This window comes from Protopterus annectens, chromosome 13.part0, assembly GCF_019279795.1.
Source record: "Protopterus annectens isolate FY-2018-M chromosome 13.part0, PAN1.0, whole genome shotgun sequence".
Lineage (NCBI taxonomy): Eukaryota > Metazoa > Chordata > Ceratodontiformes > Protopteridae > Protopterus > Protopterus annectens.
This window is the reverse complement of record NC_056747.1, coordinates 80484640-80500072: the sequence shown is the minus strand read 5'-3', so window position 1 is coordinate 80500072 and position 15433 is coordinate 80484640.

Sequence of the window (15433 nt, the reverse complement as noted above, 5' to 3'; positions counted from 1 at the left end):
GCCTATAGTTAGGGATATTGGTATTTGAACAACCTACCAAGTATGGATCTGGAGAGCATTCTCAATGGATTATGTGCCGATAGGGATGATATTGGGGTTTTTGGCATAGACATCAGACCAGGCAATAATCAGAATGGCTCCAATATTGATCCTTCAAATGGATGTAATATGGCATTTAATAAACTAGGCAAGGGCCTGAAAAATTTACATGCTAATATTTGGCATCTTGGACTTTTTAGGGCATATATGAATAGGGAAATAGCACCTAGAGGCCTTAGAGTTCGTCTTCAACCTTTAGCTGGCAGATCGGAGGATAGACTGACTAAGGAGTGAAACTCAGCTCTACAACAGGCCTCTGTGATGTTTGTTAACATTCTAACATCCTATTATGAAAGGATGGTGGACATTAATTTAACTGAGGTTAAAGCCCTCTGTGAGGATTGTAAAAAATATGAGTCTCTATCACTATATGCTGTTTCTGTTAACAAGCTATCGAAAGAGTTGGCCACCTATTCATAGGTTCATAGGTTGTTACTAGGATATCTGCCCTAGGGCATTTATAAGCCTAGCCAGAGTGTGTTTGGCTTTCGCCACCCTTTTAGATTAGTTGACTGTGCCTCTGTATAGTAGGTCACAGAAGATAGCCCTTTTAAGGTTAGTTTTCTGTGCCTCTGTCCAGTAGGGACACAGAAGAGATCCCAGGGGTAAACCTATGATCTTCCATCCACTCATCAAGATTTCCCTTGAAGAGGGTCATTGAGGGGCTCTGCCTAACATGGATTGGGATTTTGTTCCAGAGTGAGGGGAGCCTCTGGGATATGAATCTGTCCCTCCAGCATGTCCTATTTATTTCTGTGCTGATGTTTAAGTCCCTGGAGCATGTAGCTCTAAGGAATTTGGATTTCCTGAGGTGGAGCATGTCCATTAATTCTGGTTTGGACATGGCTTTATACGTCAGGCAGAGATCGCCTCTGAGTAGGCGGTAAGCAACTGAGTAGAGCTGGAGTTTCTTTAGCCTAACTGCGTAGGGCATCTGTTTGAGTCCCTTGATTCTCTTGGTGACGTACTTTTGGGGTCTTTCCAGTTGCTGCAGGTGTCGGGTAAGGTACATCCCAAATGGGGCAATGTATTCAATTATGGGCCTGATGACTGATGAGTAGAGGGGCACAATGACCTCTCTTGATCTAGATGTGAACACTTTCGTGATAAGGTGGGCTATATAGAAGGTCTTTCTAACCACTTTGGCAACGTGATTGTCAAAGGAGAGATTGCTATCTACTTGGGTCCCCAAATCCCTAATTACTTCTTCCGTACTTAATGGATTACCACCTATGTGGTAATTTGTGGGCACTTTGTTTTTCCCAAAGGGGATGACTATGCACTTTTTGGCATTTAGCTTTAGGCCATGGCTCTGGCACCAGTTATCTGTCTCTGTGAGACCCTTTTGGAGGATGCTTGTGTCAGTCGGTGAGTCCATTATGGCACCCAGTTTGCAGTCATCTGCGAACTTGGTCAGCCATAGTCCTCCCATGTTAGCCTGTACCTCAGAGAAATATATACTGAACAAGAGAGGTCCCAGGACTGAGTCTTGTGGGATGCCACTTGTAACTGGTTTAGAGTCTGACATGGCACCTGCAATTCTGACCATGTGGGTTCTATCCCTGAGCCAGTTTGCAACCCATCTTGTGACATGGGGGTTGATATTTAAGCTGGTGAGCTTATTTATGATGCCCGAGTGGGGTATTGTGTCGAAGGCTTTTGCGAGGTCCAGGTAGGCTGTGTGGACTATCTTCCCTTCATCTATGGCCTTGGTGACTGTTTCAAAGAAGTCGACCAGGTTCAAGAGGCAAGATCTGCCCTTAACAAAGCCGAATTGGGTAGGATCCAGTGTTTGGAGGTTCCCAATGTCTTTGTTTATGAGTTCCATGATGATACGCTCCATAGCTTTGCAGACCAGGCTAGTCAGGCTTATAGGGCAATAGTTTCCGGGGTCCGTTGTGGCACCACCTTGGTGGAGTGGGACCACTGGTGCTGTATGCCATTCCTTGGGTACATATTCTGTAGTAAGGCTGAGCTTTTACAGTGACTTTATGTGAGGGTTCAGTTCTTGTTGGAGCTCATGTAAGACGCAGCCCGGGACACCATCCGGTCCCATTGATGCTGTGTTTTTGCTTTGGAGAGGGCAGCTGTCACCTGTGCATCTGTGATGTTAGGGAGGCTACACTCTGTTGGGATAGACATTTGCTCTTTTGGGGGAGAAGGGGGGAGAAGTTTGCACTGAACCTGTCTGCCAAGATGTTGGCAATGTCTGTGGGTTCAGTGTATTTTTTGTCATTTTGCACTAAGAGCATATGTGGGAGTTGCCACCCAGGTTCCTGACATAACTAAAGAAGGCCTTGTGATTATCTTTAGCATCTTGTGCAATTTTTCTTTCGAAGCTGGCCTTAGATAATTTTATGAGGGATCGTAGTTTCTTGCTAGTACTGATCAGAGATGCCTTCCTTTTTGGGATTTTGCTCTATCATGTAGTAGCTTCCTCTTTCTGTTGTATAGCTTATTTATGGCTGGGGTCCACCAGACAGGTCTCCTTCCTTTGGAGGAGTGAGTCTTGGTTTTATTTGGGATAGCACGATCCATGCATTCCTGTAGGTGTCCATAGAATGCGTTTGTAAAGGATTCTGCGGTTTGGGCCGTATTTCCCACTGGCCCGGGGGCTTTGAAGGATTCCACCTCGGTTTTGAGAAGTGTGAAGTTTGCTTTTGAGAAGTTCTTCACTGTGGTTTCCTTGGCTGGGGGTGAGGATGGGATATGGATGTCCAGTGAGATTAATTTATGGTCAGATCTTACCAATGAGGGGTATACCTCTGGTATGGAACATAGAGTCCCCATGTTGGTGATGATCAGGTCCAATATGTTTTCCCCTCTTGTGGGAGTGGTGACCAGTTGTTCCATAGCATTTGAGTTTATAAATTCTAGGAAGCATTGGCAAGGGTGTTGGGGCTTGAGTAGTGCTCCCAGTTTATGTTTGGGTAGTTGAAGTCACCCAATATGATGGTGTTTGGAGAGACCTTCATATTGTCCAGTGTTCTTAGGAAAGCTGAGTGGGGTTCCTGAGTTTGGGAGGGTGGTCTGTAGCAGGCTACAAACTGAAAGGCAGTTTTGTCCACTGTTAGTTGCACATGGATGGTCTCCGATGCTTCGTGCAGTGCCACTAACCTGGAGGTGTGGGTATCTTTGATGAATATGGATACTCCCCCTCCTTTTGTGGTTCGGTCCGAGTTTTGGGGCCGAAAAGCATGGTATGAGGTATAACCTGGTAGTACTGGGGTCCTCTCGGGAGCCTTGAACCAGGTTTCTGTTACTGCACAGATATCGATATTCTCCATACTGAGGAGAGCGTTGAGTGTGTGCATCTTGAGGTTTAGACTTCTGGCATTGAGCAGCATTACTCTTAGTTTCTTTTTCCTTGTGTTGTCTATGGAGGTGGGTTTGTCTTTTGAGCCTTGCCTAAAAAAGGCACTATGGGGGTGGCAAGAGCCTTAGCCAATATTCGAAAGCCCATGGGTGACAGGTGCAAGCCGTCCCTAGTGAAGCAACGTGGCTTGTCGAGCATGTCATCCCAGGCTGAGAGACACTGGATCCCCTTTGAATGACACCAATACTTTAGCCAATTGTTAAAATTGATCATTTTGTCTTTATACTGTTGTATCATTCTTGGTGAGGGTAAGATGCTACTCAAGGTCAGGGTCATACCGGCCTGGGCTACATGATCAGAGAGCTCCTCTATGTCTCTTTTCATGTAGTCCAGGGAGGTACGTCTCAGGTCATTCACACCAGCATGGAAAATGACGGAGTCATATTTGTACTTGCTTTGGAGTGACCTGAGTGCTTGTGTTATGTGGCAGATCCTGGCACCCGACAGGCAGCTTACAGTGATCTTCTCCTTGTTCAGCCTAGTGAGTGGGACGTCAGTGTGTCTGACAATAGTCACCTATTACAAGTGTATTAGGTGTGTTGTTTAGCCTTAAGGGCTGTGACTGTGTGGCACACTGACTTTGTGAACTATGTGATACGTGGGTATTGTTGTGGGGTAGCGGTTGCTTGGATGTCTGCTTTGGAGGTCTCTGCTGCTTGGGAAGATTTTTATTTAGAGCCTCCGAGTATGTTTTTGTGTGTTTATGTGTTTGGTTTGCTGTTGCGATAGGTCTATGTGAGACTGGATTTGTGGTGTGTATGGTTACTTTCTCCGCCAGTACTGGGTTGAGAGAGCTCAGCCTCCAGTTTGGCTATATAGTTGCATCTCTCACATATATTTGAGCTTGTTGGGAAGAGGAGAGGGTGGTCTGTGTACACAAGGCAGTTGTAATATTGCCTCAAGATTCCCAGATTCACCAGCTGGACTGGAGAGTAAACCCAAAACCTACTTTTGGACATGCCAGAATAGTATAAGGAACTACTTTTTGACTGATCAAAAAGGACCAATAAGGAGCCAAGTACTTTAAGGGAGTCTAAGAGGGTGTAGTGCTTTAGTTTATTAGTGCTTAATTATAAGATTACTTATACGAGCAACTGCAGGGCTTTAGAATGAAAATAGAGTGCTTACTTTGAGATTTAGAACAGTTCTAAGGGAAAAAGTGAAGAGCAGACTTTGTGGAGCCGGGAATAGTAGAAACTAACCCATGATAGGAAGATTAAAAAATTTAATTGAGACATTACGGATTACCAAAGTGGTCGTCCTTTTGATTTTTCAAGAACGGTAAGATTTTCAGATGCTAATAGAGTTGCCAGCAATAATATATCTAGGAAGAGACCTAGCTCCATCCTAAAGAGAACAGATAACTCTTATCTAAGTACGTTGGGGGAGGAATCCTCTTTTACGGACAACAGTGTCAGTACTAGGGAATCACCCAGTCGTAAAAAATCGAATGCACCACACCCTTTAGATGTAGATGGAAGCGGCAGGGGGGGGGGGCACAAACACCAACATGGGGATAAGAATAAACTCAGTGGAAGGCTTGTTACAGACACTTCTGAAATAATTAACAATGTTGGTCAGAATGTGCTTAACCTTTTTGATGTAATACTTACCAATGAACAAACTCGATAATTGAATAAAGGTCTTGGATTTGTACCTGGATTCTTTGCTGATGAACACAATATAGTTACTGATGTCTTGTATTTCTGTCGTAGACTTAATCTCAAACTATTTTTTTCAGACAACAACTCTCAAAGATCTGAAGAATTCAGGTTTTACAAATCCGGATTTCAACCACCTATGAACAAACATGTCTCTATATTTTTACAAACAGTTTTAAGAGATTTACATTTTCCATATAGGAAATCATGCATTCTGGGACAGAACCTTTCCTCTTCTGAAATAGCTGCATTAGAACAACTTAGAAACAACCACAATATAGTCATCTTACCAGCTGATAAAGGAGGGGCTGTGGTTGTCATGAATATGGGATATTATTTAAATGAGGGCAGGGGACATTTATCAGACACCAGATGTTACATGCTAATGTCCATAGACCCCACTCCTGTATTTAAGAAGGAGCTTGATACATTTATAAGTCAAGCAGTAGAGGAAGGCATTATTAACAGTTCCACTTAAAATCATCTCACAGTAACTGATCTGCAAAAACAAATACTTTATTTACTTCCAAAAATTCATAAATCACTTTCTCAGCCTCCAGGCAGACCTATTGTATCGGGTATAGGCTCTTTGACCGAACATTTGTCAGCATTTCTAACTAAGTATTTAAAACTTTTACTGACTTCGGTCAGAGCTAGGATTCAGGACACAACACAATTTCTTCAAATAATATCTAACACCCAATTGGAACCTGGTTGGCTAATGTGCACCCTGGATGTAAAAGCATTATGCACGAGTATTCCCCATTGGGCTGGTTTACAAGCTGTACATTATTGGTTGGGACATGCTGCCATATACCCTCCTGGATTTAATACCCTACTGGTATGTATGGCAGAACATGTCCTGAACAAAAATGTCTTCTACTTCCAGGGTGAATGCTACTGGCAATTGCAAGGCACTGCTATGGGAGCTTCTTTTGCTCCCATATATGCAGATCTATTTATGGCCTTTTTCGAGGAATGCATGATCTATGATCCCCTTCATAACCTTTACCAAGTGGAAATTGATATCTGGCATAGATATTTGGATGATTGCTGGATGGTGTGGCGGGCAGATGGGGCATATTTCCAGGAATTTTTAGAATACCTCAATGACAACTTGTGGGGTATTGAGTTTACTCTAACATCACATTATGACACTATTAATTTTTTGGATGTCACGGTTTATAACAATGAGGATTACACTCTTAGTACTAAGACCTTTAGAAAATATCCTCAATACAATACCCTGCCCCATGCATCCAGTATGCACCCCCACCACACCATGCACAACATCCCTAAGCCACAATTTATGCGTATCAAAAGAATCAGTTCATCTGAACAGGAGTTTGAACATGCCGGACAAGACTTGTGCAAAAGGTTTTTGGATAGGGGATATAGGGAATCAGATATTGCCAGAGCTAGTGAATGGAGTATTGCTCAGGACAGAAGCACATTGCTGGAGTATAAACCACGTAGGACCACACAAGAAAGTCAAAATCTCAGGTTTGTGACAACTTATGGACGCAACCATAATGTCATCAGGGATGTATTAGACACTCATTGGCATATACTTTTGGCCATTGATGAACTTAGAAAATATTTAGGCCCCAGATGCCAATTCTCCTATAGACTTGGGAAAACATTGAGTGTTCTTTTTTTGCACTTCAAGCATAAGGAGAGTGGGGGAGCAGTATACCAACAAATGACCATGACTGGGGACAAACTATTGGGCATGTTCCCATGTGGACACTGTGGGTCATACCAGTATGTGAGCAAACTGAAACAATTTACTAGTGCCAACACCAGCAGGGTATATGACTTACGGGTTTTTGGAAATTGTGGTAGCAGCTGAATAGCCTATTTAGCTACATGCAAATGCTCTGCTTTTTATGTGGGCCAAACGTCCCGTTCACTGAGATTTAGGATGTTGGAGCACAGAAGCGATATCCGAAATAAAAGAGAAACTAATGCCCTGTATAGACACAGCCTTAAACATGCCAATGCTGAGTTTAGGTTTATGGTTATTGATAAAATAATTGGGGATAGAAGTAACCAACAAGGCTGGCATACAATTCTGAATCATAAAGAAAAATATTGGATGATTAACCTAGGGGCTCTTTTTTCCCCAGGACTTAATGACCACTTATGAAAGACATTATGGACTTTTATGTCTATTTTGTTGTTTTTTATGTATGTGTACATTACTTGCTCCATATATCATATGTTGCTTATATATAATATATTCATATATAATGGACTGTTTATATGTAATTCAAGTTATTGTATTTACATGTACACATAGTATGTTTATAAGTGCATACCCTTTTAAGGCATATGTAGGACACCACAGTTGGTTATGTTTCTTTTTGTTGTAATTATGTATAGCCAAGATTTTTACTGATCACACCTTGTATTTATCACACTTTAGTGTACTTACATATATACATATATGTATACATATATATTTTTATATGTAGGTATGTTATTATATGTATAAATATTTTCTTCATATGTATTTTATATTTACACATGTATGGATATCAATATTTAAATATGATATCAGTCTATTGTTCCATTTGTAATGGTTCATGTATTACTTTTTTCAGTTTTTTATTTTCTGGGTTGAACCATGTCTTCCATTGGTTGAGGGTAGGTATATATAGCCTAATTCAGGAATATGTTTGTGATATTGTTTGACTGAGGAAGGCTGGGTAGCTGAAACCAGTCTGAATAAAGTAATTTTTCATTTACTTTACTTTGTCTACAAGTGCCTTATGTACTCTTTATGCTGGCCTGTGGTGTTTAGATAGGTTTATGGTTTGGCTGTGCATTCCGTACTTGCAGAGCGTTTGGTTGTCTTCACTTTTGTTCAATCTCAGTGTGTCATGGACCTAAAAGATGCCTGACATTACATTCCAATATCAAACAGTTTCAAGAAATGTCTATGATTTTGAATGTCTAGGTCATGTTATCAATTCTCTGCATTACCCTTTGAACTGCCCACTATAGCAAGAGTTTTACAAAGTGTCTAGCCCCAGTGGTGGTCCATTGCAGATTGCAAGATATCAGCATTTTCCTTATTTAGATGAATTGCTTATCTCTGCAGAATTTTGTTCCAGATGTGAGAAGTCATTTTCAAAAGTTTTGTCTCTCCTATACCATTCTGGACTCCAGATAAGTGCGCAAAATCCTTCCTCACTCGATTACATGGGATTGTGTTTCTAGGCAGCCTAATAGATGCTTTGATGCAAAACAAAAAAAAAAAAAAACATTTGTTCCTCACAAGAGGGTCAATTTGTATCTGGAAATCTTCCTGAACTTTTCTCATCAGTCTTGGACTACTGCCAGAGAATTTCAAAGACTACTAGGCCTCATGTCATCTATGATTCTCATGACTGATTCCTTTTGCCAAACTACATATAAGAAAGACTCTGTGGTACCCTAAGAATATGTGGACCAAACAGTCTCATCCTCTTGAGTTTCAGATAGTAATACTGGGTTTTATAAATTTAGAACTCTGCTGGTGGAGAGATCAGATAGTCCAGAATCCAGGTTTGCTTTTTTTCTCCAATCACCTCAACACCATCTGTGTCTACCAAATTCTCAGATTTTAGTTGGGGAGCAGTGTCAAATTGAGTAGAAGTAGTAGGACTGTGAGACAGTTCAGACAGACCAAAACAAATAAATGTAAAAGAAATGCTAGTTGTGATTCATGCCACAGAGTCTCTACATCATCTGTGGGATCCAAATCCTCTTCAGGAAATTACAGGTAACACCACAGTGATGTGGTACATAATCAGAGGGCAGTTGGTCACACCCTCTTTGGTGGCTGGCAGTGATAGCTCGGGAGTTAGTTCTTCATCATTCTGTAAGTCTCCTGGCATCTTACATACCGTGAGAGCAAAATTTAGTGGCATACAAGCTGAGCACGTCCCGGGCAGACTCTCATGAGTGGAAGCTTAGCAAAGAGGTCTTCCAGGAACTGATCTCGACTTGGGAACACCTCAGGTTAGGTCTGTTTGTCTCCTTTTGAAACAGCCAGTTAAGGATATTCTGTTCCAGGACATCTTGAATACAGGCTTGGAGAACAGATGCTCTATCTTTCCCTTGGTCAGGGATCTTCCATGTGCATTTCCACTTTCTTCAATGATTTCCTATCAAGATACATCTGAACACCATGGTTTTGGGTGACTTTAACTACTCATCCATTGACTGGGTAAATTACTTGTGCTTAAACTCACTTTCCCAAGGGTTCCTTGACTTCATTAACTCCAATGCCATAGACCAGCTGGCTGACACCTCCACAAGGGGTGCCAACATCCTGGATCTGGTGCTTACCAATATGGGGGACCACTGTAGCACCCCCACTCTGAGGTCTTCCCTGGTGAGATCTGACCACAAATCTGTCTCATTTGAAGTAACTATCACATCTGACCCCCCCCCCACCAGCAGCAACTAAACTAAGAACTTCTCCAAAGCAAATAATAATCTCTTACGGGATGGTATAAATTGCTTCACTGCACCTCCCCTCCAGATGGAACTGGCAACTATGCCGAATTCTACACCAATGCTTTATGCAAACACCTGTATAACTGAACTGACTTGGCCATACCTGATAGGGCCAAAACAAGCTTTTCAAGGAAGAGCAAACCTGCCTAGTGGACAGCTGCCATTAACAGGCTTTACAATTTGTTTGTGTCTTTCGGCTTTTCCCGGTTAGGGGTCGCCACAGCGGAACTCCGGTCTGCTAATGATTGGCAGTAGATTTTTACATACTGGCTTGCCGGGCCTAACGCACAACCTTCAACGAAGGAACGCCCATTCACGCATGTCGCTACACAGAAGACGCTTTATCTGAGAATCGAACGGGCAACGTCTAACTGTGAGGCGACAACGCTACCGCAGCACTACCACCGCAGTACACAATAAGAAGAAGAAATTGCTATCTAAGAGTAAGAGGGAGTGAGCTTTAAACTGGAACAACTCGCTCCTCAGCTTAAACAAGTGAATAAGACTTCTTGTGAAGTCCTCCAAAGTAAACTATGAATCCAAATTAGGTTCCTCAACTAAAAACAGCCATAAAGCATTCTTTGGTTACATCTATTACCGAAAAGGAAAGGCCCAGATTTGTGCCTAACTGGTAGTTAATGATACTACATATACTGTGCCTGTGGACATAGCTAACCTGTTGGCCAACAGGTTCTGTGAAAACTTCACTCCCCTGTCCCCCACCACCCATACCCCATGACATCCCTACCACCTGTCCCGTACCTTGTATCTCTAAAGAGCAGGTCATAAATGCCCTCTGTAAGGCCAAAAACACAGCATCTGTGGGACCTGATAACATCCCAGGCTGCATCCTACATGGGCTCCAACAAGAATTAGCAACACCATTGGGTACTCTTTTCATTCATATTCTAAGCACCGGCTTCATGCCAGCTGAATGGAAAATGGCCACCGTTATTCCCTTGCACAAAGGTGGTGCTTCCACTGACCGCCACCGTTATTCCCTTGCACAAAGGTGGTGCTTCCACTGACCTTAGGAACTATAGACCTATCAGCCTGACTAGCCTTATCTGCAAGGCCATGGAGCAACTCATTATGGATCTTATCAACAAAGATACAGGTAATCTCTAAACACTTGGTCCTACTAAATTTGGATTTGTCAAAGGGAGATCATGCCTATTAAACCTGGTGAGGTTCTTAGGGATAGTCACCAAGGCCCTGGACGAGGGGAAATCTGTGCATAGAGCCTACCTAGACTTAGCCAAGGCATTTGACACTATATCCACTCAGGCATCATTGACAAACTCCGCCAGCTAGGTATATGTCTTGATAAATGTGCAAAAGCAACCATTAAAGCAGGAAAACTGCAGCACCAAGAAAGCATCAGTTTGGGACAAGAATGTGATATAAAAGAACTTGTGCAATACGGAGTGTATAAATATTTGGGAATTGATGAAGGATCAACAATAACACATGAACAAATGTGAATAAAACGTAGTGAGGAATACTTTAGAAGACTTAAATTAATCCTGAAAACAGCATTGACTTCTAGGAACAAAATTCAAGCTATAAACCAATTTGCTCCTCCTGTCCTAACTTACAGTTTTGGAGTGAATGACTAGCCCCAAAACATGTTGGATAGATTGGACAGGAAAACAAGAAGGATGCTTCATGCTCACCAAATGATTTATAAAAATCAGTGCATACCAAGATTCTATATTCCCCATTCCAAAGGAGGGATGGGCCTCCTTGAAATTGATTACAAGTATAGCTCTTCAGTCGTGGGTCTGCACACATATCTGCTGACCTCACAAGACTCAAACGTAGTGAAAGTTCTGAAACACGATGAGACTAAATTTAAGATGACTTCTCTGCTTAATCTAGCAGAAGCATATTGGCGTCAAGCAGGAATGGAAATCAAACCAGAAGTAGATAAAAATCAGGCAGCAACTGAATGTGCCAAAAAAAAAAAAAACAAAAGAAAGAATATAAGGTGAAGGATCAGATTAGAAGGCAAGAAATGTGGAAAATGCATAAATATAGTTGCAAGTGTAGAAAACTTCTGGAAGAACCTCATACTGATCAGGATCGAATGCAGGAATAGTTAAGGATAGACAAATTCAAACCAAGAGATGAAAGGTTAATATTCGCGGCCCAAGATAGTGGACTGTGTACATGTTGGTTTACAAAGTCCATTGAACACATGGAAGAAACAGGTAAATGTAGGTTTTGAAAAACAGAATTGGAAACAGTTGCACACATCATTGCTGGTTGTGACATACTAATGCCAGAAGGACTATATACAGAAAGGCATAATAATGTGGCAAAACAACAGTCTTGTTGTCACACTGGGGATTGTGCAAACATTATGGTATTGAAGTGGCTGAAAAACACTGGAAACATGAGCCACAGAGCATCATAGAAAATGAAGTCTACACATGGGATCACCCGTTACCAACAGTTCAAAAGATAGATGCTAGAAAACTGGATATAGTGGTCCATGAAAAGAAGACAAAAGTAGCATTTGATCATTGAAATCACCACACCCAGTGACTACAAAGTTATAAAATATCAGGATTTGCAAGCAGAAATGAGAGTAATGTGGAAGAAAGATAACCAGATAGTTCCTGTAGTAGTAGGAGCAATGGGTCTTATAAAAAAGAATCTACAGTCATATTTAGATATGCTACTAATACATGTAACCCCATACGAATTGCAGAATGAGTCATTACTGGGCACATTGTGGGTGCTGTGAAGAGTACTTCTGGCTGACATCAAAGATTGAAACAATACTAATTTCATGATCGTACTTTGACTTAGGAATGGGGTCCATTCCTGTCATTGTATCAGAAGCCCAAAAGACTTGGAGAAATTAAAGACAGAGCACATCTAGGTATCAACCCATATATCATTAGTCACTAAGTGGCTCACTGATAGAACTCATATAGTCAAAATAGGGGAATCCACCTCCAACAGCAGACCTGTAAACAGTGTTCCACAGCGATCAGTCCTGGGACCTGTACTGTCTGGAGTCTATTTCTCTGAAGTACAAGCAAAAACTAAAGGTCTGTGGCTGACATTGTTTGCTGATGACTGCATAGAATCTCCAAATTATGTCAACATCCTACAAGAGGATCTTACACAAACAAATGATTGGTGACAAAATCATGGCCTTAAACTCAATGCAAAAAATGTATTATCAACCCTTTTGGTAAGGGTGATGTTCCTGCTATCACATCAGTAGCAACACCTTAAGTATGCACTCAGTTGTGAGAGACCTGGGCACACAGGTTGACAGCAACCTTACTTTTGACCACCATGTCTCCACTGTGGTAAGAAGGGCATTCTATATGGCTATAAGTAAGGGCACTACCTCCAGAAAAAAAGTTATAACCTCCCTGTACTCTTCTCTCATCAGGCCAATAATTGAGTAGAACGCCCTTTTGCTATGCACCTTTCCAAGCACCTGCAGCAATTGGAGAGACCACAAAGTGCATCACAAGGAAAATTCAAGGTCTTCAGCATCTGTCCTATTTGGATCATCTGAAATCACTGTCACTTTATTCTGTTTCATACAGACTACTCAGAGGCAATCTCTGCCTTGCATACAAGGCAATCTCTGACCCTGCTTTATTGGAAATGCTGCATCTCCGTAAGTCATATGGTACACAGGTTACTCGCTCTAAAGACCTTAACCTGGTATGTGACATTAATAGAACCTACTGGAGGGACAGATTTGTCTCCCAGAGGTTACCATACCTTTGGAACAGACTCCCACTTCATGTCAAACAGAGCACCTCATTGGCCCTCTTCAAATGCAATCTGGACGATTGGATGGGTTACCATGAATTCATCCCTGGTTTCCACCTGTGTCCCTGTTGGACAGGGGCAATAGGTGCTGATCATGGAAATAAGGGTCGAACTTGGCTAGGCTTGTAAGGGCCTTTTGGCCATTAGCCTAGTAACTTTCTATGATCCTATGAATTCTGAAGATTCAGAAAGACTCTCCAAAAATCATTGTGGTGAGTCCCTTCTGACCCAGATAAACTTGGTTCTCCTGTCTTGTTGCATTACCCAGGAGCAATTATCTAAAGCGTCCTTACAGAATGGACCTACTCACATAAGACAGGAGGAGTTTGATATACCCTATCCTCAAACACCTTCAACTGTCTGCCAGGTTTTTCAGTTTTTGATACCTTTTAGGCAACTTTCTTCATGAGGATGTGCAGCAGGTATTGAAGGAGGCAAGAAAGTCTGCTATGAGAAAATCCTACTTTGACAAGTGACTAGATTTTCTAGTTGGGGTATAGGTAATAACCAAGGTTCTGCTGGGTTTTTTACCACTAGTGCTCAAATATCTGTGTGAGTTACTATCCTCTGGCCTCTCATATTCATCTTTAAAAGTTCATCTTCCAACCATTTCAGCATGTCTTACCATGTATTCACAACTTTCATCACTGTTTATAGAGACAAATGTTTCCGAAACAAGTTTTGCACCTGAGACTTCCTCATGAATAGGTTCCTCCTTCTAGGGATCTCAGCTTTGTGCTAGAGAAATTGACTATGTCACTCATGGTACCTGCCATTCTGGCTGATTTGAGGTTCATTACTTGGAAAACTGCTCTTCTTATTGTTTTTGTATCTGTAAGAAGAGTATCTGAGTTGCAGACCCACATGGTCAAAGAACCCTATCTGGTATTCCATAGGGCTCGATCACTCTGCACACAAACCCCTCATTCATTCCCAAGGTTGTTTCAGAGTTCACATTGAATCAAGCCATGAATCTTCCTGTTTTCTATCAAGATCCTAAAAACAAGGGAGAAAGGATTCTTACTCTGAATGTACATAGGCAACTTTGATACTATCTTGACATAATTCTGACAGAGTAGTATTTGATGTGCATAGGCAACTCAGATGCTATCCTGGCAGAACTGTGTCCTTCAGGAAAGCTAACCAACTATTTATTTTCTATTCTGGAGCCAAGAAAGGTCAACCCCTGTCTAAACAGACTATTTTAGGTGGTTGTTCCTTGCTGTTGTGTTTTGTTACTCTCACCATGGCAAAGCTGTTCCAGATAGTTGTAAGGCACATTCAGCTAGAGCCTTTGCTTCTATGAAGGCATACTGGAAATGGTGGACTCTAGAAGCAGTCTAGAGACAGCAGCTTGGTCCTCTATTCATATGTTTACAAAGAACTACAAAAATATAGATTCCAGGTCTCAAGCAGTTCTTGCTATGATTATTCTCCAGTGGATTCTGGACCCTCATCCTTCCTCCTCCAAGGTTGGATAAGCTATGGTATTCTAATTGTACAATTGCGTACATTGCACCATTGAGTTGACCCATAACAGTATATATCTGAATTCTTTAATGCCACAGTAGCCATACCTACCCACCATTCTCCTCCTTGAAAATAGTTTCAGTGGGGATATAAAGTTAGATTTTGTTTATTTTGGTTTAGCTCAGGATGATTTCCCCATTTTTTTTGTTAAGGGCAAAAAAGTCCTGAACATTTTTGTCACTGTGTCTGTTTATGTAGCTGTCTCTACAAGATGAAGATAAATTCCCCATTTCCTGGTTACTGGCAAGAAAGTTCTGAAGATTTTTAGTCACTCTGATCATTTATATAGCTCACTTCAAAAAGGGCACAGACTATAAGCAGCCAGAGTAACAGCATGGGAGAAGTTGAAAGATGAAAACTTTTGGAAGCTGGCCATTTGCTATATCATTGTCAGGAAACAACCCAGAGGCTACTGAAGCAGTGAATAATCTGAATATCTACTGTTCTGTGT